General features: G+C 35.0%; 1 non-coding gene across 1 annotated transcript; it reads left to right on the plus strand.

The window, feature by feature from the left end:
* The first annotated feature begins 7,040 nt into the window (after positions 1-7,040).
* Positions 7,041-7,124, plus strand: TRNAY-GUA (transfer RNA tyrosine (anticodon GUA)). Its single transcript is given in 2 exon segments — positions 7,041-7,077; positions 7,089-7,124. It is a non-coding gene; the product is annotated as a tRNA-Tyr (tRNA).
* The last annotated feature ends 18,158 nt before the right edge of the window (positions 7,125-25,282 follow it).

Below are 25,282 nucleotides of genomic sequence, written 5' to 3' on the forward strand. Positions count from 1 at the left end.
CAGTTTTCTTCTACAGCTCCACAGAATAGAGGTAATCATAGAGGTGCAGCTTCAAGTGTAGGTGGGGGAACCAACCGTCTGTATGCTATGGGTAGTCGCCAAGACCAAGAGAAAGCACCCGATGTTGTTACTGGTATGCTCCGAGTCCTTTCTTTTAATGTGTATGCATTACTTGATCCGGGTGCTACATTATCTTTTGTGACTCCTTACTTGGCTAGTAAATTTGAGATCCTTCCTGAGTGTCTTCTTGAGCCTTTCAGTGTGTCTACTCCTGTTGGTGATTGTATCTTAGCTGAGAGGGTCTATAGAAATTGTACTGTGTCAATCTATCATAGGGATACCATGGCTGACTTAGTTGAGTTGGACATGGTTGATTTTGATGTGATTCTTGGTATGGACTGGCTTTATTCTTGTTATGCTTCGGTTGATTGTAGGACCCGAATTGTCAAGTTTCAATTTCCAAACGAGCCTATCTTAGAGTGGAAGGGGAATTCTGTAGTGCCTAGGGGTAAATTTATTTCCTACCTTAAGGCCAGAAAATTAATCTCTAAGGGATGTATATATCATATAGTTCGAGTCAAAAGTATTAATGATCAGGCTTCATCTCTTGAGTCAGTTCCCATTGTGAATGAGTTTCCTGAAGTCTTTCCTGAGGATCTACCCGGAATCCCTCGTGATAGAGAGATAGACTTTGGTATTGATGTCCTTCCTGATACACAACCTATCTCCATTCCTCCTTATAGGATGGCTCCTGCTGAGTTGAAAGAGTTGAAAGAACAACTAAAAGACCTCTTAGATAAGGGATTTATTAGGCCAAGTGTCTCACCTTGGGGCGCTCCTGTCCTATTCGTGCGAAAGAAAGATGGGTCCCTTAGAATGTGCATTGATTACCGACAACTAAACAAGGTCACCATTAAAAACAAGTACCCTCTTCCTAGAATAGATGATTTATTTGACCAACTTCAGGGTGCCACATGCTTCTCTAAGATAGACCTCAGATCAGGCTATCACCAGTTGAAAGTGAGAGAATGTGACATCTCGAAGACGGCTTTTCGAACCCGCTATGGTCATTTTGAGTTTCTTGTTATGTCCTTTGGATTGACAAATGCTCCAGCAGCTTTTATGGACCTCATGAACCGAGTATTCAAGCCATACCTAGATACGTTTGTAATTGTCTTCATCGATGATATTTTGGTCTACTCTAGAAGTAAGAGTGAGCATGTTAATCACCTTAGGATTGTCCTTCAAACTCTTAAGGAGAAGGAGTTGTATGCTAAGTTTTCAAAGTGTGAGTTTTGGCTTGAGTCTATAGCATTCCTAGGTCATATTATATCTGGGGATGGAATCCAAGTTGATACTCAAAAGATTGAGGCAGTTAAGAACTGGCCCCGACCCACCTCTCCAACCGACATAAGGAGTTTCTTAGGTTTGGCTGGTTACTACAGGAGGTTTGTTGAGGGATTTTCATCCATATCCTCACCATTGACTAAGCTGACTCAGAAGAAGGCTAAGTTTCAATGGTCTGATGCTTGTGAGAAAAGTTTTCAAGAGTTGAAAGCTAGATTGACTACTGCTCCAGTACTATCCCTACCCGAAGGAACAGATGGTTTTGTAATCTATTGTGATGCTTCAAGAGTTGGGTTGGGATGTGTATTAATGCAGAAAGGTAAGGTCATTGCCTATGCCTCCAGGCAGCTTAAGACTCATGAGAGGAACTACCCCACTCATGACCTTGAGTTGGCAGCTGTGGTATTTGCTCTTAAGATTTGGCGTCACTATCTTTATGGTGTACATGTGGATGTGTTCACAGACCATAAGAGCTTACAGTATGTATTCAGCCAGAAGGAGCTGAATTTGAGGCAAAGGAGATGGCTAGAGTTGCTCAAGGATTATGACATGAGCATTCTCTACCACCCAGGTAAAGCAAATGTAGTTGCTGATGCTCTTAGCAGGTTATCTATGGGGAGTACAACTCATGTGGAAGAGGAAAAGAAGGAGTTGGCAAATGAAGTGCATAGACTTGCGCATTTGGGAGTTCAACTTATTGACTCTAGTGAGGGTGGTACAATAGTACAAAATGGAGCCGAATCATCTCTAGTTGCAGAGGTGAAAGAAAAGCAAGATCAGGACCCCATTCTTCTTCAACTGAAGGATGAGGTTCACAAGCAGAAGTTAATGGCTTTTACCAAAGGGGGAGATGGAGTGTTGAGATATCAAGAAAGATTATGTGTTCCAAGGGTTGATGGTATTAGGGAGAGAATCATGAAAGAAGCCCATAATTCTAAGTATTCCATCCATCCAGGTTCAACAAAGGTGTATCATGACTTAAGAGAAGTATACTGGTTGAGTGGAATAAAGAGAGATATAGCAGAGTTTGTGTCCAAGTGCCCAAATTGCCAACAAGTTAAAGTTGAGCACCAAAGGCCTTGTGGAGTGGCTCAGAATATAGAGATACCGGAATGGAAGTGGGAAATGATCAATATGGACTTCATTACCGGTTTACCACGAACCCGCAAACAACATGACTCTATTTGGGTAATTGTGGATAGGATGACCAAATCGGCCCATTTCTTGCCGGTTAAGACTACGAACACTGCAGAGGATTATGCCAAACTGTATCTTAGAGAGATTGTTAGACTGCATGGAGTTCCTTTGTCTATCATCTCTGATAGGGGAGCTCAATTTACTGCTCAGTTTTGGAAGTCATTTCAGAAGGGCTTGGGTTCAAGAGTGAACCTTAGTACTGCTTTTCATCCGCAAACAGATGGCCAGGCAGAGCGTACGATACAGACTTTGGAGGATATGTTAAGAGCCTGTGTCATTGACTTCAAAGGTAATTGGAATGATCATTTACCTCTTATTGAGTTTGCATACAATAATAGTTTCCATTCGAGTATTCAAATGGCTCCTTATGAAGCTCTGTATGGGAGGAGATGTAGATCACCAATTGGTTGGTTTGAAGTTGGTGAAGCTGAGTTGATTGGACCAGACTTGGTTCACCAAGATATGGAGAAGGTGAAAACCATACAAGAGAGGTTGAGGACTGCTCAAAGTCGCCAAAAATCCTACACTGATGTTAGAAGAAGAGATTTGGAGTTCGAAGTGTACGATTGGGTATACTTGAAAGTTTCACCCATGAAGGGTGTGATGAGATTTGGAAAGAAAGGGAAGCTTAGTCCCCGCTACATTGGTCCTTATCAGATTATGAGGAGGGTAGGTAACGTAGCCTATGAATTGGAGTTGCCTCCAGAATTAGCTGCTATTCATCCCGTGTTTCACATCTCTATGCTTAAGAAGTGTTTGGGAGATCCTTCACTTGTTGTCCCAGCTGAGAGCATTGGGGTGAAAGAGAGTTTGAGTTATGAAGAGATTCCAGTTCAAATTCTTGATCGTCAGGTTCGCAAATTAAGAACTAAGAAAGTGGCATCTGTCAAAGTCCTATGGCGAAATCAATTTGTTGAAGAGGCTACATGGGAAGCTGAAGAAGATATGAAGGCTAACTATCCTCATCTATTTATGCCTTCTGATGACGATATTCAAGGTAATATTCCTTACTTCTACCTTTGAGTCGATGTTTATTCTTGAGTTTGAGTCATTGACCATTTGAGTATCGGAGTTGATGTATTGATGATATTCATTCTTTATGTCTCCTATTTTCATCTTCATTCGAGGACGAATGATCCCAAGGGGGAGATATTGTAACAACCCCTAAAATGTTGTATGTCGGTATTTCAATTCTCGACGAAAATAATACAGCCTCTGTATTTTGGGCATAACCTTTCATAGGTTGGTCCAAATTAGGTGATTCAAATTTCTGGGTAATCACAACATCCTTACCTACAACTTTCATGAAGAACATAACTACAAATTCGGAGTAAACCTTCGGATTTAAGATATGTAAGGCTTTCATAGCATTGGATTGAGTTCGTCCATGCGCCCAATATTTAAATTCATTATAATTGAGTTATAGTTTAGTTTTATCCAAATCTTGAATTCTAAATGAAATAATTCTTCTTCTATTGAGTTTGATATATTATGCATTAATATTATTATTATTCTTATCTCTCATATTATTAGAATTATTGTTCATGGCTACTTTCCCATGAATCTTAATTGATTTAATGTTCATGAATATTTTTATACATGTTTTGAGTAAAGATGTTGAATTTTTATTATTTTTATTGATAAAAAGAGAGTTATATGAATTAATACTATATATGTATTTTATTGAGTTTTGAAAGAGCAAAAGAGTTGAATTTGAATGAATTTGAGAAAATGATATTTTGAGCAAGATGTTTTGATGAGATGTAAATGATGTTTTTGAAAGTATAATAATTGATGAACATAAAATGAGATGAGTTTGATGATTTAAATTAAAGTCCAATGAGACTAGATGATGAGTTTAATATGAGCACATATTTTGGGAGTAGTATTGAGCACCGAGTTGGGTAAGAGTTTAATTGACTCAAACCCCAGAACTACGTAGCCAGCGTAGGATGGAGGCTATGCCTCTTAAGTCCCAAAAAGAGGACTTTGATGAATGGATCCAAGATGGTGATGTCCTTTACCCTGATAAGGTATTGGATGGATGTGGCAACGACATCGCTTCGTTGTATCATTGCTAGCTCATAAGTGATGGTTGTCGGTTAGAGAAACTCCCAACTGAGTAAGCATTGCTTATTACTATTATTTTTATTATTATATTTTAAACTTGCATTACATATTCATGTTGAGATGATATTGAGTTCTGAGCTGAGTTTTCTTGAGAGGAGTTTCTTGATATCTGTCCTTACCTTCCTGCCATTTTACATACTTGTACATTCCACGTACTGACGTCATTCGACCTGCATCATTTTATGATGCAGATACAGGTGTTAGAGATCCTCAACAGGCGCATTGTTGAAGATCATTTCTTTTCAGCTATTTGGTGAGTCCTTCTTGTATTTGAAGGAACTCCTTATCCTTTTATTATTGTTGAGTGTGATGTTTCTTTTGAGGTAGCCATGGATATGTCATTGGCACCATCTAAGAGTATTAGAGGCTTCATAGACAGAGTCTGATGATGTAATCGGAGTAGTTCTCCTTAGAAACTACTTCTTATAAGAATTATCTATTTTTCCTTTGATTATGACAAGCCCACATTAGTATTCTTAAGTCTTCCGCTGATGAATAAATAAGAAATGAGACCAAGTGGTTCTGTCGGAAGCCAGAAATGTTTTCTGAGTGCCAGCCACGCCTAGGGTACCCTCTCGAGGCGTGACAGAGAGAGAGGGACTGAAAAATAGTCCAAAACATTCAAGGCTGATGTATATATAATTTGAGAAAATACCCAAATTGCCCTTTCTTCAAAAATCTGGAAAATAGGCTAAAACGCTCCTGGCGCGATAGTGGCGCGTCATGCCACTACGGTGCCAAGTCGAATTTAGGCTTAAAACCTGCACATCTGATAGTGGCGCATCGCGTCAAGGACCAAACTACTGAGGCTGTTTTGTGGCGTGATAGTGGCGCGTCGCGCCCTTACAACGCCAAGCCCATATTTTTTGGGTTCTGGAAAATAGGCTTAAAAATCCTGCACATCTCCTAGTGGCGCGCCGTGCCAGGGACCAAACTACTGAGGCTTGTTCCTGGCGCAATAGTGGCGCGTCGCGCCACTGCGGCGCCAAGCCCAGGTTTCCAGCAGTTGTAGGCCTGAAATTCCTGCAGTACTAGTCCATCTTAGGATAGTTATAACTTTTGACTCCGAACTCCAAAAATTACAATCTTGGCGGCGATGGAAAGAAGACTCGAAGACCTTTAATTCAATAGGTCATGGGACACCCAGATCGTCCTATTTCAAAAGATATGGTCGCTAGAAATTGACCCCCTTATACAAACTCATTCTAAAACTTAGCCAGGACGAATTCTTTGGGCTTAGCTTGGTTCTAGGGATCCTTTATGACCCCACATCACCTCTAACACTATTTAATTCCTTGGAAACTCACCCTAACTCATGCATACACTTCACAATAGTCGGGTTCGATCCTACACATATACGAAGGAGGGTTCGAATCCTAGTGAAGAATTTTTGGGGGGTGTTACAAGGGTTTTATGAGAATGGGTCAAAGTGTAAAAAAAGACTTGAGGACTTGAGTCAAAACTCATTAATTGCTAACCATAAAATTGTCACCAACTTTCAATTTTTAAAACTCTTGTCACTCTTTTTAAATTCTAAAACATTTTGGTCAACCTTAATTAAATTTCTCGAGACTCTCATACTTGTCACGATTTGACATTTCGATCTTTATACTTTATAAAGTGTCATTTAAGTTTTTGAATAGAGCGAATTTAGGATTTTTATCAACGAAAGTCAAGAAATATAAATATAACGTATGAAATTTAAAATTGGAAACTCAATGTGAAATTTAACCTTCCCAAATTAATGAATCAATATTAAATTTTGTGTTTAAAAAATTTAAAATCTCTCTCTCTCTCTCTCTATATATATATATTCATAAAAAATAATAAGAAAATACATATATTTTTATCGAGAAAGTTTGAGTGAACACCCTAGCAACCCTCTAAATCCTCCCCTGCATGAACTTATTGAAAATTAGTATTCCTTTTGTCCCAATTTATACGACTCATTTTTTTAGTCAGTCTAAAAAAATGACATAATTCTAGTAATTTAACTTTAATATACACATTTATCCTTAATGAAATAATTTATAGCCAGACAAACATCTACAACTTATTTTAAACAAAAAGTTTTAAAAGTCTTTTTTTCTTAAATTTTGTGTCAGGTTAGATTAAATCACATAAAATGAGATGAAAAGAGTATTATAAACACTTTTGTCCGTTGACCGAACAAACATTGCAACTTAACAGCTGAGATGGACAAAATAAGTGTATTTCATGCGTTAAGCTAGCGTGGAAATGGATAATTAGACAAAACATGAATTAGAAAAAAAGTAAAGATAAGACCCATAAATATTTAAAAGAGGAAAACAATTGCACCATTTTTCGTTTAGTATGATTATACTTTGACCACTCCTTATATTAATCCGACCTTAGCTCAGTTGGTAGAGCGGAAGACTGTAGTCGGTGCTGTAATCTTTAGGTCGCTGGTTCGAATCCGGCAGGTCGGACTTTTAAATTTTTTTATTTGCCTATGTACGTAAAATAAAAATTATCTGTAAATATTTTTATTGGTCATCAAATTCTACCTTTCATTAATTTACACATTGTAATTGAGTATCACATCCAACGATCGATAGAGTGAACATCTCACTGTTTGTGCGATTTTATTAGATATTTACACATAAATTTATGTTTCACGTCGAAAGTATTGAGTTAGATGTATCCATAACTATATATGCATCCATCCTTGGCTAACATAAGGACAACCGAATGCTAGACTGGCAAACTTTTTTTAAATTTTAGATGAATCTTATAATAAAATAGAAAAGAAAAAATGAATTTTTTTTTATAAAGCACAAGAAAACTTCCCCTCGATCCCCTCCTCTTATCATGGATCTCCGGCGCCTCCATCTTTTTAATTTCTTCACTATTAAGTCCAAATTCACAGATACAACATAACCCACCAAAATCAACCACCACCCATTTCTCCTTTGATCCGACGTGATGTATTTGATGTGGATCTATTGATTTTGAATATTGAAAAAGACATAACACGCAAATGTGTTCTTTAACTTAGTCTCAACTGATATTTATGTTGGGGGTGGACACGTATGTTCTATATGACATAATTAGTTTGAAGGTATCTCAAGCGATTGTCTTATGTATGTTTACTTATTCAACTTTATGCAGGTTTAAGTGTCTACTCGTATACACCCAAAAATTGTAAAATATAAATATAAGTTGAAATCATATTAAAAACATGTTTACGTATTATATCGAATTGAAAAGAAAGTAGATCTTTCAGTTTTGCTTTAGCGTGCAATGTTCTGTTGTGGCTATATCAGTGCATTTGGAGATCATCACTTGCGCTCACAGTGTTTATATATATATATATATATATACTAGTTAAGTGTAAGTATTTTGCACATGTGCATCTTGTTAAATAATATTTTTTCATTTTAATTTATTTGCTCTTTTTTTTTAGGTCATGGGTTGAAACCGTGGAAACAACCTCTTGCAGAGATGTAGGGTAAGGATGATCGTACAATAGACCTTCGTGGCCCAACTGTTCCTCGGACCCTGCGTATAGCGGGATCTTTAGTGCATCCGGCTACCCTGCTCTACTTTCCTTTTGTAGTTCGTTTGAAAATAAAGTCTATGTCATTTTTTTTGACAACTCTATAATTTCAATTTTCAAATGACGTGTTTATGATTACAAGATTAAATGACAAATTTGTACATTTGTCTTATCCTTAAGTTAAGACCACAAAATTCAGAAGTCTTTTGCACTTTCTTAAATTTCACGTCAAGTCAAAATTGGACAAATAAATTGAAACATGAAGAGTAATATATATATATATATATATATATACACACACATATATAAAGAACAAATTATTGTGCATATTTTATATTATTAAGTACATTTTTTTAAAAAATAACATGAATTTTTTACGTTAAATAATGTATTTAAAGTGAAACGTGATAACTCACTGTCAACACTAACCATCAACGCCATTTTCGTTTGATTTGTCCGCTTGTGTGTTACATGGTCTAAGAGTCATCATGTAGCTTTTACAAACGGTGACAATCATTACAAACTTTTCAAGTTTTCATTAAAGTTTTAAACATGATTAGTTAGTGATAAGTAGACAAATTATTGTGTGATTCAAGATCTTCTGACGATAATGCATGACATGAGCTAAGGTATAATCTGACACAAAGAACTTAAACTTGGTAATTCAGTAATGTAGTTTGATATTTTAGATTGATCTTAACTTCTTTTTATAATTCGTTGACATTTGGCTCAAAAACATTATTGAATCAACTTAAATGCTTACCATTGAATCAACAAATCAAATATTGATCAACAAAAATAATTACATAATATTGAGCAATTTTTATACAACTATTTAAGTGTACGTTCTTTGCATGTGTGTATCGCGTTAAATAATATTTTTTAATTTTAATTTATTTGCACTATTTTTCTTTTTAGGTCATGGGTTGAAACCGTGGAAACAACCTCTTGTAGAGATGTAGAGTAAGGTTGATAGTACAATAGACCCTTGCAGCAGACCTCTTCTCAGACCCCGCGCATAGCGGGAGCTTTAGTGCACCGGGTTGCCTGCTCCACTATCTTTTTTAGTTCGTTTTAAAAAAAATCAATTGTTAGCAGCCAAGTAGTTGGCTCTCCACTAGCAACAATATTAAATTACGTGGGGCCCACATTCTATTATTATATTTCTTACTTATGGCTATAAATAAGCCATTTGCAATGTTAAAACGTATCATTTTATAAAAAGTTTATTTCTCTCCTCATTTCTTCTTCACTTTCAGTATCTTTCTATCTAATTAATTAGTAGCATTAGTATATTATTCATAACACGTTATCAGCACGAGGCTCCGGCTAATTTTCAAGGTAACAAAAGTGGTAAGAATTTTATTTAATTTTATTTCTATAAAATGGCAATTATTTCAAAAATTGAATTTGTTGCTTTGGATATCTCTGGAAAAGATTACTCCTCATGGGCACTAGATGCCAAAATTCATCTTGAATCGATGGGTCTGGCAGACACCATCAAAGATGATAACACGTCATCTAGTCAAGATCGTGCAAAAGCTATGATTTTCCTCCGCCACCATCTTGACGAGGGTCTTAAATTACAATATCTTACATTAAAAGATCCCTTGAAATTATGGAAAAATTTAAAAGAAAGGTATGACCACCTGAAGTTGGTCATGCTTCCACAAGCACGTTATGACTGGTTAAATCTGAGACTGATGGACTTTAAAAATATAACTGAATATAATTCTGCTTTATTTAGAATTATAGCTCAGTTAACTTTATGCGGAGATGAAATTACGGAACAAGATAAACTTGAAAAAACGTACTCCACATTTCCACCCGCGAATATGCTCCTGCAGCAGCAATATCGCGAAAAAAGGCTTTAAAAAATATTCTGAATTACTTTCTCACCTTTTTATTGCTGAAAGACATAATGAACTATTAATGAAAAATCATGATAGTCGGCCAGTTGGTTCTTTGCCACTCCCTGAAGTGAATCAGGCAAATTCTAACCAACGAGAAAGAGGCCATGGCCCCAGTCGTGGTCGTGGTCGTAGTCAAAGAAAAAAATTTAATCATGATGCTCAGCTGGCACCGAGAAATAACCAGCAATATAAAAGGCAAGGTAAAAAGCCAGAAGCTTTACCGAAGAATAATTCAGAAACAATATGTCATAGATGTGGAGGTGTGGGGCACTGGTCGCGTATTTGACGGTCATCAAAACGCTTGGTTCAGCTATATCAGGCATCGTTAAAAAGGGCAGAAAATAATCCAGAGACAAATTTTATCTCTGAGGACAATATTGAGCCCATGCATCTGGATGTAGCTGATTTCTTTAATTTTCCAGAAGTAAATATGAATGTTGATAAGCCCGATAATATTTAAACAATTCTCTTTGTTGTTGTATGTATTAAATATTATGTTTGTATTTTTCTAGATCCATGTAATAAAATAAAATTTTGTATAATAAATTATGTATTAATTATAATATTTACTTTCTTTCTTTGTGAAGAAAATATGGAAATGCCTCAAATCTTGTTTGGATCAATGATAAATCACGAGGATATTTGTGTAATTTATAGTGGAACAACCCATGCTATATTTAAAGACGAGAAATATTTTTCCAATTTACTTAGAAGAAAAGCTAATGTTACTACAATTTCTGGTAATTCAAAAATGATAGAAGGCTCCGGAAGAGCTACTATAATTCTACCTAAGGGGACAAAAATTGTTATAGAAGATGCACTATTTTCTTCTAAATCCCCAAGAAACTTGTTAAGTTTTAAAGATATCCGCAGAAATGGATATCATGTTGAGACATTAAATAAAATGAATATTGAATATCTTGGTATAACCAAGAGTGTCTCAGGCCAGAAATATATTTTGGAAAAATTACCAACTCTGTCATCTGGCCTATATTATGCAAACATTAGTGCAATTGAAGCAAATATGATCGTAAACCAGAAGTTTACTGATCCAAATATATTTGTGCTATGGCATGATCGAATAGGTCATCCTGGATCAATAATGATGAGACGAATTCTGGAAAATTCAACTGGACATCCTTTAAAGAACCAGAAGATTCTTACAAATGATGAATTTTCATGTGCTGCTTGTTATCAAGGCAAATTAATTGCCAGACCATCGACCCTGAAGGTTGGCATCGAATCTCCTGGCTTTTTAGAGCGTATACATGGAGATATATGTGGACCTATTCATCCACCTAGTGGATTGTTTAGATATTTTATGGTCCTAATAGATGCATCATCTAGATGGTCTCATGTGTGCCTCTTATCATCTCGCAACCTGGCGTTTGCGAAGTTGTTAGCACAAATAATCAGATTGAGAGCGCAATTCCCAGATTATCCAATTAAGGCCATTCGCCTTGATAATGCTGGAGAATTTACATCCCAAGCATTTAATGATAATTGCTTATCAATTGGGATAAAAATTGAACATCCTGTTGCTCATGTTCATACTCAAAATGGCCTTGCAGAGTCATTTATTAAGCGCTTACAATTGATAGCAAGACCTCTACTAATGAAAACAAAATTGCCAATTACTGTTTGGGGTCATGCTATTTTACATGCAGCAGCACTTGTACGTCTAAGACCGACTCATTATAATAAATACTCTCCGTCACAATTAGTATTTGGTCATGAATCAAATATAGCCCATTTAAGAATTTTTAGTTGTGCAGTATACGTGCCTGTAGCACCACCACAACGTACAAAAATGGGCCCTCAAAGAAGATTGGGCATATATGTTGGGTTTGACTCACCCTCCATAATTCGATATCTTGAACCGTTGACTGGAGATTTATTCACTGCACGATTTGCAGATTGTCGGTTTGATGAAATAATTTTCCCGCCATTAGGGGGAGAGACAAAGGAACCCGAAAAAGAAAAAGAAATTGCGTAGAAAGTTTCATCACTATCACATTTTGATCCACGCACCCGCACTTGTGAGCAGGAGGTCCAGAAGATCATCCACTTACAGAAAATAGCAAATCAAATGCCAGATGCATTTACTAATTTAAAACGGATAACTAAGTCACATATCCCTGCAGTGAATGTACCTATCCGAATTGATGTCCCAAAAGGACCATCTACAAGTATCATAGCTTCTGAATCCCAAACACGCCAGAAGCGTGGTAGACCGTTGGGTTCAAAAAATAAAAATCCTAGAAAAAGAAGCGTAAGAAATAATAAAGATGATATTACACACGAACTTCCTGAAGAAGGTCAAGGTTTGAGTAATCCTGATATTCCTGAAGAAATCAGTGAACTCGAGACTCAAGTGAATGAAGAACTTTCAATAAGTTCTACCGGTGATGAGATAAATTTAGATCGATCAAAAATTACGGTGGATAATGTTTTTGCATATAATGTTGCAATTAACCTCATGCAAGATAGTGAAAGTCTTGAACCTAAATCCATCGAAGATTGTCGACGTAGATGTGATTGTCCAGAATGGCAAAAGGCAATTCAATCAGAATTAGACTCACTTGCTAAACGTGAGGTTTTTGGACCTGTAGTCCAAACCCCTGAAGGTATAAAACCAGTTAGTTATAAATGGGTTTTTGTTAGAAAACGAAATGAGATAAATGAAATTGTAAGATATAAGGCACGCCTTGTTGCACAAGGATTTTCTCAAAGACCCGGAGTCAACTATGAAGAAACATATTCACCAGTTATGGATAGAATAACATTTCGATATCTCATCAGTTTAGCTGTACATAAAAATCTTAAAATACACCTAATGGATGTGGTTACAGCTTACCTTTATGGTTCACTTGATAATGAAATTTACATGAAAATCCCAGAAGGATTAAAATTGCCTGAAGCATGTAAAAAGTCTCGGGAAGTATACTCAATAAAACTCGAAAGATCATTATATGGTCTGAAACAATCAGGGCGTATGTGGTATAATTGCCTAAGTGAGTACTTAATAGATGAAGGTTATATTAATGATGTTATTTGTCCATGTGTTTTTATTAAGAAAACGGAATCAGAGTTTGTTATACTCGCCGTTTATGTTGATGACATAAATCTCATTGGAACCCCTAAAGAGGTCCAAAAGGCAATTGAATATCTAAAGAAAGAATTTGAAATGAAAGACCTTGGAAAGACAAAACTTTGTCTAGGTCTACAAATTGAACATTTAGCAGACAGAGTTTTTGTCCATCAATTTGCCTACACTGAAAAAATCTTTAAAAGATTTTACATGGACAATGCACATCCATTAAGTACTCCAATGGTTGTTCGATCACTTGAAGTGGAAAAAGATCAATTTCGACCTCCAGAAGAGAATGAAGAAATTCTTGGTCCTGAAGTACCATATCTCAGTGCTATTGGTGCACTTATGTATCTTGCTAACGCAACTAGACCTGACATAACATTTTCTGTTAATTTGCTAGCAAGGTATAGTTCATCCCCAACGCGAAGGCATTGGAACGGTATCAAACATATTTTGCGATACATGAAGGGTACTATTGATATGGGTTTGTTTTATACTAACAAAGGTTGTGCAGACCTTATTGGTTATGCAGATGCAGGTTATTTATCAGACCCACATAAAGCTCGGTCTCAGACAGGTTATATGTTTACACACGGAGGGACTGCTATATCATGGCGATCTACAAAACAGTCCATTGTTGCTACTTCTTCAAATCATGCTAAAATAATAGCAATTCATGAAGCAAGTAGAGAATGTGTGTGGTTGAGATCGATGATACAGTTCATCAAAGAAAGATGTGGTCTAGAAAATAATGTTAAAATACCCACAATTATATTCGAAGACAATGCCGCGTGCATAGCTCAATTGAAAGGTGGCTTCATAAAAGGAGACAGAACGAAACACATTTCACCAAAATTATTCTTCACACATGATCTTCAGAAGAATGGTGAAATTGATGTACAACAAGTTCGTTCAAGTGATAATCTTGCAGATTTATTCACAAAGGCATTACCAACATCAACTTTTGAGAAGCTAAGGCATAAGGTTGGAATGCGTCGTCTCCAAAATATCAAATGAAACTTTCATTAGGGGGAGTAAATACGCGTTGCACTCTTTTTTCCTTAACCAAGGTTTTGTCCCACTGGGTTTTCCTGGTAAGGTTTTTAATGAGGCAGCAATCAAGGCGTATTACCAGATATGTGTATTTTTTTTTTCCAGTGGATTTTTCCAAGTAATTTTTTTTTAAGACACAACACGTGGACATCCAAGGGGGAGTGTTAGCAACCAAGTAGTTGGCTCTCCACTAGCAACAATATTAAATTACGTGGGGCCCACATTCTATTATTATATTTCTTACTTATGGCTATAAATAAGTCATTTGCAATGTTAAAACGTATCATTTTATAAAAAGTTTATTTCTCTCCTCATTTCTTCTTCACTTTCAGTATCTTTTATCTAATTAATTAGTAGCATTAGTATATTATTCATAACATCAATGACTTTTTATTGGCAGCTCTATAATTCCAATTTTCACATGACGTGTTTAGTATTACAAAATTAAATGATAATTTTGTACATTGGACTTATTCTTAAGTTAAGACCACAAAATTCAGAAGTCTTTTGGACTTTCTTAAATTTTGTGTCAAGTCAAAATAGGACAAACAAATTGAAACATGAAAAGTAATAAATAAATATATATATATATATATATATATATATAGATAGATAGATAGATAGAGAGAGCAAATTATTGTGCATACTTTATATTATTAAGTACAATTTTTTTTAAAAGTAACATAAATTTTTTAAGTTAAATAGTGTACTTAAAGTGGAGCGTGATAACTCAGTGTCAACACTAACCATTAAAGAGCAAAAATTAAATGTTTCGCCAATTATATCAAAAGTCAATTTTTCATGTTGGTATTGACACACAAAACACACTCTAAACAATAACATAAGGAAACACATACTATATTATATATGATCATATTAATATAACACAACTACTTATAACAAATTAACAATAACATAAAGGATTATGGTAAAACAAAAAATAACAATCTAAATGATGCGATGAAAGAAAATTGAATGTCATCTATCAATAGGCTAACAACACCATTGTTTGGTCACTATTACAATTTCAATATTTCTATATCAAATTGTGTATTAAATCCTAAATTTCTTATTCTTCATCTCCTAAATTTCTATATTAAATCCTCCTCTTATTCTTCATCTCAATTTCACAATGACGAGTCTGATTATAAGAGGAATTTTTTTCTGCATAAGCCAGTAAAGACCTCAAATTGAACTGAATATGATGTAAATTACTCTGTCTTTACTTTTCCCCTTTCATCTATACCATTTTGAGAAGTGCTTGAATTTCCATCTGTTAGACTAAACAAAATGAGAATTTTTCTCAATGGCATGACAAATGGTGGTAAGTTTAATGAACAAAAAAATAAAGAGTTTAGATAGTAATAGGATTTGTATTCTAGGATTTACAAAATGATGAGTTTAGATTATAATATTATTTTTTTGGTTTTTTGTTTTCAATGAGCTCTATATTTAGTGACATGCATATTCATAACCCTGTGATGTATTCTCTTGAGAAATTCAACAACAAAGTGAATATATAAAAACGTACTTCTAAATCAATTGCAAATATCATTGCTGCCACAACATTTTAATTATACACATTGTGTAAAGCTTCAACACTATCTTAATGCTCACCATTTCACAGGCAACACTCTTTCTTTGTGCATTACTCATGAGTTTGCACACTCTATTTGATCCTTTTAAATTACGTCATTCATTCTATTTAATCAGACGATCCACACTCTTCTCCTTCACTAATTATTTAATCCTTATAATTATTTTTTAAACCCTAATTCATTTATATTTTTCTTCTCGCTCCCAACACTCCTCTTTCTCTCCCTTCCATCCTGCAAATCCCAACAACCTTTTTAAAGCCCCGATTATTTCTAATTTTATTCTATCTACGAGATAAAGGTAGTATCCTCGTGATCCGATTCTTTTTTAAATTTCACACATATCAAGAGTTTTAATGCACCATTTATAAGTCTTTATAACTCAACTCCAATCCTACACATAACGGGAGTCTTCATTTAAGATACTTAGAGATCTTCTTTTCATTATCATTAGTTTAAAGTACGTGCGATGCACCTGTGTGTCATGATAATATCAAAAATTTCATACAAAAATAATAAAGAATAGACTATATTAATAGATGCAATGATATATTTATTTAATTGAAAAATATGTTTTTCTAATTTTAGTATACGTGTATTATTACACGTGTATGTCGTGTTAATTAATTAGCACTAAAATAGTATAAAAATAATGGTATAATAATTGAAGAAAAATGGTGCTACCCCCAAATCCATTATATAGATCCGTCCAAATTTAATTTAAGTTGCCATTTGACACCCCAAACCTACTATATAGATCAGTCCCTAATTTTAATCCATCCAAATCCAATTCAAGTCATGCCATTTAACACCCCATAAAATCAAGTCACACCATTTGACACATTTTTTGTTGTGTTGAGTGCATGTGTGTTTATTTTTACTCCTTCTCTGTGTGTTACTCGTGAGGTTGCACACTACATTTGATCCTCTTAAACTCCATCGTTCATTCTATTTAACTAGACGATCCACACTCCCCCCTTTCACACTACTAAAAACAGTCCAAAAAACTACGGAAAAAACAGCAACAGACTGCGTCGCTCAAAAAAGCAATCGAATTTGAGATGCTGTCCGTCGCTTTTTTATATTTTTAAATTTTTTAAATTTTTTTAATAAAAAGCGACGGACAGGGACTATATGTCCATCACTTTTTTTAGTGAATTTTTGCGCCTTATGTAAATATATTTAAAAATTAGTTATAAAATAAAAATAATGACGGAGTCCGTCGCTTTTAATTGAAAATAATTAAATATTATTTAAAAATTACGTCTCCGTCCATCATTTTTTATTATATTTTATTTATCAATTTTTTTTAAATAAGCAACCGACAGCTTCTCCCAGTCCGTCGCTTTTTTGGTCAAAATGGCGGTCAACTACTTAAAAAAAGCTATGGACAGGGCGACGCTGTCCGTCGCTCTTTCTGAAATATGAAACCAGTCCCGACTTTTTCTTATTTTCTGTGTTCTCTCTCTCTCTAAACCCTCCCCCTTCTCTCTAAAAATTCCAACCCCCACCCCATTCGCCGTTGTTCGCCGCCGCCATGCCCTCTCCCGTCGCCGTTGTTGCCGCCACCACTCCCCACCATCAGCCTCTCTCTCCGTATTGTTAATAAGGTTAGTTAGTTTTAGGGTTTTAATTTTGAAAAAAAAATTGTTGATTTGTTAGTTAATTTATTTCTTTTAATTTGTTTAATGTATGTTATTAACATAGTTAATTTGTATATGTGATTTTGAATTGGTGAATGTTAGAAATTAGATTTTAGGTCTTTTCTTTGAGTTGGTTTTTTTTTTAATTAAATTGTGAATTGAATATTTTTTGGAGTTGGAATTAAAGTGTTGTTGATGTTCAAATGTTATGTTAAGTTGGTTAGTTCTTGATGTTAGAATGTGAATGAAAATTTTAGGGCTTTAGTTTGAATTGTTGTTTTTTTAATTAGATTGTGAATTGGGTATTGTGTTAGTTGGACTTGAAGTATTTTTTAAGATAAAATTACGGTTAGAACATGAAGTAATTAGAAATTAGAATTTAGGATTTTTTATGTTTGGAAGATATTCAAGTTAGAAAAACATTGGGTTGAATGATTTTTGATGTTTGGAAGATATTCAAGTTATGAACTTGGACTTTAGGATATTTGAACTTAGAATATATTTTTTGGGGTTGTATAAATTGTGAACTTTAGACTTTGGAACTAATTAGAACTTACATACTTGAATTTTAGGATACTTGAATATAATATAGAACTTGACCTTAGAACTTGAATTTTGAACTTGAACTTAGAACTTGAAATTTTGTTGACTTTAGAAATCTTGTTGAATTGTAGTACTTATGAACTAATTAAGCTAATTAGAGTTAGACGTTATTCAAAGTCATGAACTTAAATTATAAGTTGAACTTAATTATTATATGAATTAATTAATTATAAATTGAATTAATCATAACTTGAACTTAATTATTATATAAATTAATTAATTATAAATTGAATTAGTCATAACTTGAACTTAAACTTTAATTATATGAATTAATTAATTATAAATTGAATTAATTAGAATTTGTAGTCTAGATGAATTGTAGTCATTATGAACTAATTAATTAAGCTTGAATATATATAATTTTGTATATGGATCATCATTTGTGGATGTATAACATGCATTATGAAGTTGGTGGTGGTTTGAAACCTAAATTTATTGATGGTGTAAGAAGTTTTATCGATCATGTCATGACACTTGATGTTTTTAAGCGAAATGGATTAGTTAGGTGTCCTTGTCGTGAATGTAGGTGCTTGAAATTTTTTAATCCAGATATATATAGTTATGGTTTATTTGTATGGTAATGGATTTAAGCCTAGATATTTTGTATGGATTGATCATGGAGAAATAGATGGATTGAATAATATATTTTATAATCTGTTGCCCGTGGATGAATATAATATGCTTGCACCACATGGCCAAATTAGGGTTGAACATGATAGGGTTCTACCTGATAGAGTTCAACATCATACATTTCAACATGATAGAGTTCATAAAATGGTTAATGATGCTTTCGGGGTTCAAGGTGGGATGGAACCCGAATAATATTTTGATGAAACTCCTAATGAAGAAGCAAGACGTTTCTATCAACATTTAGAAAAGGTTAGTCGTCCACTATGTGAAGGGAGTCTGCATTCTACTTTGTTAGTTGTAGTTAGGTTAATGAATATTAAATCAGATTGGAGTGTTCCTCATGCGGCTATGGACTCAATGGTTGATCTTTTGGGCGAACTGGTTAATCCTGAGTTTAACATACCTAAGATCTTCTATTAGGCAAAGAGATTGGTTTCGAAAATAGGATTGTCATATGATAGAATTCATTGTTGTGTTAATGGCTACATGTTGTTCTACAAGACTGATAGTGAATTAGAAAATTGTAAGTTTTGTGGACAAGTTCGTTATAAGAGGACTCATACTCGAAATATGGTCCCAATTAAGGCGATGCATTATTTATCTCTTATTCCCAAATTAAAGAGGTTGTATGCATCGATGAGGTCTGCCCCACATATGAGATGGCATCGTGAATATAGAAGACCGTCGGGTGTCTTGTCTCATCCATCTGACGGAGAAGCATGGAAATATTTTGATAACATGTATCCTGATTTTGCTAGTGATCCAAGAAATGTATGATTGGAGTTGTGTGCAAATGGCTTCACATCATTCTCTAATGCTGCCTCACCTTATTCTTGCTGGCCTATATTTCTTACCCCGTACAACCTTCCTCCTGAAAAGTATATGACAACTCCGTACATCTTTCTAAGCTATGTTATTCTAGGTCCTCGTAATTCTAAAAGTTTGATTGATGTCTATCTATAGCCATTGATAGATGAGCTTAAACAATTGTTGTTTGAAGGAGTAGTGACTTATGATATATCAACTAAGCAGAATTTTGTTATGCGTGCTGTTTTAATGTGGACTATTAATGATTTTCCTGCATACGGGATGTTGTCTGGTTGGATGACTGCTGAAAAGCTTGATTGTCCTTATTGCATGGAACATAGTAAGGCATTCACCTTAAAGCATGAAAGAAAAAATTCATGATTTGATTGTCATCATCAGTTCTTGCCAATGAACCATGAGGTTAAAAAAATGAAACATGCATTAAAAAAACAAGGTTGAAAATGACCCTCCACCTCCATCACTGACAGGACATCAAATTTGGGAGAGAGTTTCTCAATTGCCTAAAGTTACAGAAACTCCACCATCTAGACTTTCTGGATATGGTGTTGAACATAATTGGAACAAACAGAGCATATTTTGGGAGTTTCCGTATTGGAACGATAATCTCCTACGACATAATCTCTTTACTTATCAAATTATTTAATGTTATTTATTTTTTTCAGACTTTATGTACCTCGGAGCCAAGGTACAATATGGTCATTGCGACCACTTTTGAAAGAATAGCGAGCGCCAGACTATTTAGCTGATTAAAGAAAGCTAGGAATGATCGGGCACCTTCGAGTTGGATGTTGCCTCATATATTTGAAGAATTATGATGGTATTGGGATACCAAAGAATTCAATGCTTTGTCTGATCAAGAAAAAAAAATAAGAGACAGCCTAAAGGGTGGCTCGTTGCACACCGGAGGTGCAAAGAGTGTTGGTACTATTCAGAGGGAGATGGTAAGGTTTCTAAATTTTAAGTTTAAATTCATTTTCTGAAATAAATTATTTGACAAAATATTATTTCATTAATTGTATTTTTATTTATAGAAAAAAAATTAGGAGGCACTCCCTATCGTCATGAAGTCTTTAAAAAGACTCATGTGAAGAAAAAGACTAATGCGTCAGATCCGAATGAGTGGGTGGAGGAAAGGGCCGAAAGAGCCTATGCAAGTTATTTAAGATATAATGTATAATATATTTTGATTCTAAGTTTTATTTTTATTATATATATATATATATATATATATATATATATATATTGATTATAACTTTTATTTTCTAATATGCAGCAAGATTATGAGCGGCACATACATGAGATGGGAGATTCGGTTCAGCTAACGCCTGAACAGACCACTCAAATTTGGACAAAAAAAATGGTTGGAGGTAGCCACAAGGGTCGAATATATGGAATGGGCTCTAGGAATAATGTGCGACGACTCCAATCAGATTTAGAAGATATTGGATCATCGCGTCAAGCCGAAACCATTGACGAAGTTCAGATAGCTACAATGTCTCAGCAAATTGCAGAACTTACATGCGCATTGGCAGAATCCGAGAAAAGAAGGGTCGCGGATCAAAAAAGTATGAATGAACAAGTTGAACAAATTAAAGAACAAGTGTTCAACATTGCCCGTCAGCCTCTTCCCCGTTATTCAAGAGGGTCCACTTTGGATGATTCAGAATATACTGATGAATATATAGCAAATAGTCTTTAGAGTTCAATATATAGTTTATGAATATTTTGAATTTTTTTGTTAACTTTGAAAGACTTTAAATCGTTCTAAATTATGATTTTATTCATTTTAAGTGTTTAATTATGTTTTTTATTATGTCTTTTGCGTATTTTATTTGTTGTTATGTGTGTTTGAATGGGCTGAATTGAATATAATTGAATTGAATTTTGATTGCAGGTGGTCGGCAGAAACTGCAGGTTTCTGCTATCAAAAATGTTGAAGAAAAGCGACGGGCATGGTCCTTTAGTGTCACGCCCCGAGAGGGTACCCTAGGCGTGGCCGGCACTCAGAAACCATTTCTGACTTCTGAGAGAACCACTTGGTCTCATTTCTTATTTATTCATCAGCGGAAGACTTAAGAATACTAATGTGGGATTGTCATAATCAAAGGAAAAATAGATAATTATTAGAAGAAGTAGTTTCTAAGGAGAACTACTCCGATTACATCATCAGACTCTGTCTATGAAGCCTCTAATACTCTTAGATGGTGCCAATGACATGTCCATGGCTACCTCAAAAGAAACATCACACTCAACAATAATAAAAGGATAAGGAGTTCCTTCGAATACAAGAAGGACTCACCAAATAGCTGAAAAGAAATGATCTTCAACGATGCGCCTGTTGAGGATCTCTAACACTTGTATCTGCATCATAAAACGATGCAGGTCGAATGACGTCAGTACGTGGAATGTACGAGTATGTAAAATGGCAGGAAGGTAAGGACAGATATCAAGATACTCCTCTCAATAAAACTCAGCTCAGAACTCAACATCATCTCAACATGAATATGTAATGCAAGTTTAAAATATAATAATAAAAATAATAGTAATAAGCAATGCTTACTCAGTTGGGAGTTTCTCTAACCGACAACCATCACTTATGAGCTAGCGATGATACAACGAAGCGATGTCGTTGCCACATCCATCCAATACCTTGCCAGGGTAAAGGACATCACCATCTTGGATCCACTCATCAAAGTCCTCTTTTTGGGACTTAAGAGGCATAGCCTCCATCCTACGCTGGCTACGTAGTTCTGGGGTTTGAGTCAATTAAACTCTTACCCAACTCGGTGCTCAATACTACTCCCAAAATATGTGCTCATATTAAACTCATCATCTAGTCTCATTGGACTTTAATTTAAATCATCAAACTCATCTCATTACCTCTTCATCAATTATTATACTTCGAAAACATCATTTACATCTCATCAAAACATCTTTCTCAAAACATCATTTACTCAAAAAATCATTTAAACTCAATTCTTTTACTCTTTCAAAACTCAATAAAATACATATATAGTATTAATTCATATCACTCTTTTTATCAATGAAAATATTAAAAAGCCAACATCTTTACTCAAAATATGTGTAAAAATATTCATGAACATCAAATCAATTAGGATTCATGGGAAAGTAGCCATGAACAATAATTCCAATAATATGAGAGATAACAATAATAATATTAATGCATAAATATATCAAACTCAATAGAAGAAGAATCATTTCATTTAGAATTCAAGATTTGGATAAAACTCAACTATAACTCAATTATAATAAATTTAAATATTGGGCGCATGGACGAACTCAATCCAATGCTATGAAAGCCTTACATACCTTAAATTCGAAGGTTTACTCCGAATTGGAATACTCTTGGATCCCTAGCCTTTTCTTCTCGCCGGAGCGTTTTGTGTACTATCCGGAGTATAAGAATAACCGGAGTAGTATTTTTATACTACTAAAACTAAAACTATATTTGAGAAGAAGTATATAGAGAGAAGAAATGCTTAAGAAAGCTTGATGAATAAAATAAGGAAATAAGGTGGGTATTTATAGGTGGGAAAGAGGGACCTAACAATAAATAAAATAATTATAAAGAAAAATCTGAAAATTTAATGGAATATATTGATGTCATGGATGATGTTAAATGGAGGACAATTTATGTCATGCATGATGTCAAATGCATCTAGATGTTTCCATGGTAGGTAAGATGAGTTCTTTTTAACAGAATACTCGTTTTCGAAGCTGCGTTTGAATAAGATAAATTTTTTATTAGGATTTGGTGTCTTCATAAGAATTGTAGATATGGAATTCTAGTTTCATATCGTTCAAGAATCAACCAATATGGAGCAACCTACAGTGAGATATGAATTTCCTTCTATCAACACTCAATTCCGTCACAGCACTATATCTTGCAAAGATTAATTTATTTGACCTACTTATACTCCGAATTTGAAGTTATGTTCTTCATGAAAGTTGTAGGTAAGGATGTTGTGATTACCCAGAAATTTGAATCACCTAATTTGGACCAACCTATAAAGAGTTATGCCCAAAATACAGAGGCTGTATTATTTTCATCGAGAATTGAAATACCGACATACAATATTTTAGGGGTTGTTACAATATCTCCCCCTTGGGATCATTCGTCCTCGAATGAAGATGAAAATAGGAGACATAAAGAATGAATATCATCAATACATCAATTTCTCAAAAACTCTGATACTCAAATGGTCAATGACTCAAACTCAAGAATAAACATCGATTCAAAGGTAGAAATAAGGATAATTACCTTGAATATCGTTATCAGAAGGCACAAATAGATGAGGATAGTTAGCCTTCATATCTTCTTCAGCTTCCCATGTAGCCTCTTCAACAAATTGATTTCGCCATAGGACTTTGACAGATGCCACTTCCTTAGTTCTTAATTTACGAACTTGACGATCAAGAATTTGAACTGGAACCTCGTCATAACTCAAACTCTCTTTCACCCCAATGCTCTCAGCTGGGACAACAAGTGAAGGATCTCCCAAACACTTTTTAAGCATAGAGATGTGAAACACGGGGATGAATAGCAGCTAATTCTGGGGGCAACTCCAATTCATAGGCTACATTACCTACCCTCCTCATAATCTGATAAGGACCAATGTAGCGGGGACTAAGCTTCCCTTTCTTTCCAAATCTCATCACACCCTTCATGGGTGAAACTTTCAAGTATACCCAATCGTACACTTTGAACTCCAAATCTCTTCTTCTAACATCAGTGTAGGAGTTTTGGCAACTTTGAGCAGTCCTCAACCTCTCTTGTATGGTTTTCACCTTTTCCATAACTTGGTGAACCAAGTCTGGTCCAATCAACTCAGCTTCACCAACTTCAAACTAACCAATTGGTGATCTACATCTCCTCTCATACAGAGCTTCATAAGGAGCCATTTGAATACTCGAATGGAAACTATTATTGTATGCAAACTCAATAAGAGGTAAATGATCATCCCAATTACCTTTGAAGTCAATGACACAGGCTCTTAACATATCCTCCAAAGTCTGTATCGTACGCTCTGCCTGGCCATCTGTTTGCGGATGAAAAGCAGTACTAAGGTTCACTCTTGAACCCAAGCCCTTTTGAAATGACTTCCAAAACTGAGCAGTAAATTGAGCTCCCCTATAAGAGATGATAGACAAAGGAACTCCATGCAGTCTAACAATCTCTCTAAGATACAGTTTGGCATAATCCTCTACAGTGTTCGTAGTCTTAACCGGCAAGAAATGGGCCGATTTGGTCATCCTATCCACAATCACCCAAATAGAGTCATGTTATTTACGGGTTCGTGGTAAACCGGTAATAAAGTCCATATTGATCATTTCCCACTTCCATTTCGGGATTTCTATATTTTGAGCCACTCCACAAGGCCTTTGGTGCTCAACTTTAACTTGTTGGCAATTCGGGCACTTGGACACAAACTCTGCTATATCTCTCTTCATTCCACTCCACCAGTATACTTCTCTCAAGTCATGATACATCTTTGTTGAACCTGGATGGATGGAATACTTAGAATTATGGGCTTCTTTCATGATTCTCTCCCTAATACCATCAACACTTGGAACACATAATCTTTCTTGATATCTCAACACTCCATCTCCCCATTTGGTAAAAGCCATTACCTTCTGCTTGTGAACCTCATCCTTCAATTGAAGAAGAATGGGATCCTGATCTTGCTTTTCTTTCACCTCTGCAACTA

This window comes from Solanum dulcamara, chromosome 4, assembly GCF_947179165.1.
Source record: "Solanum dulcamara chromosome 4, daSolDulc1.2, whole genome shotgun sequence".
Classification (NCBI taxonomy): Eukaryota; Viridiplantae; Streptophyta; class Magnoliopsida; order Solanales; family Solanaceae; genus Solanum; species Solanum dulcamara.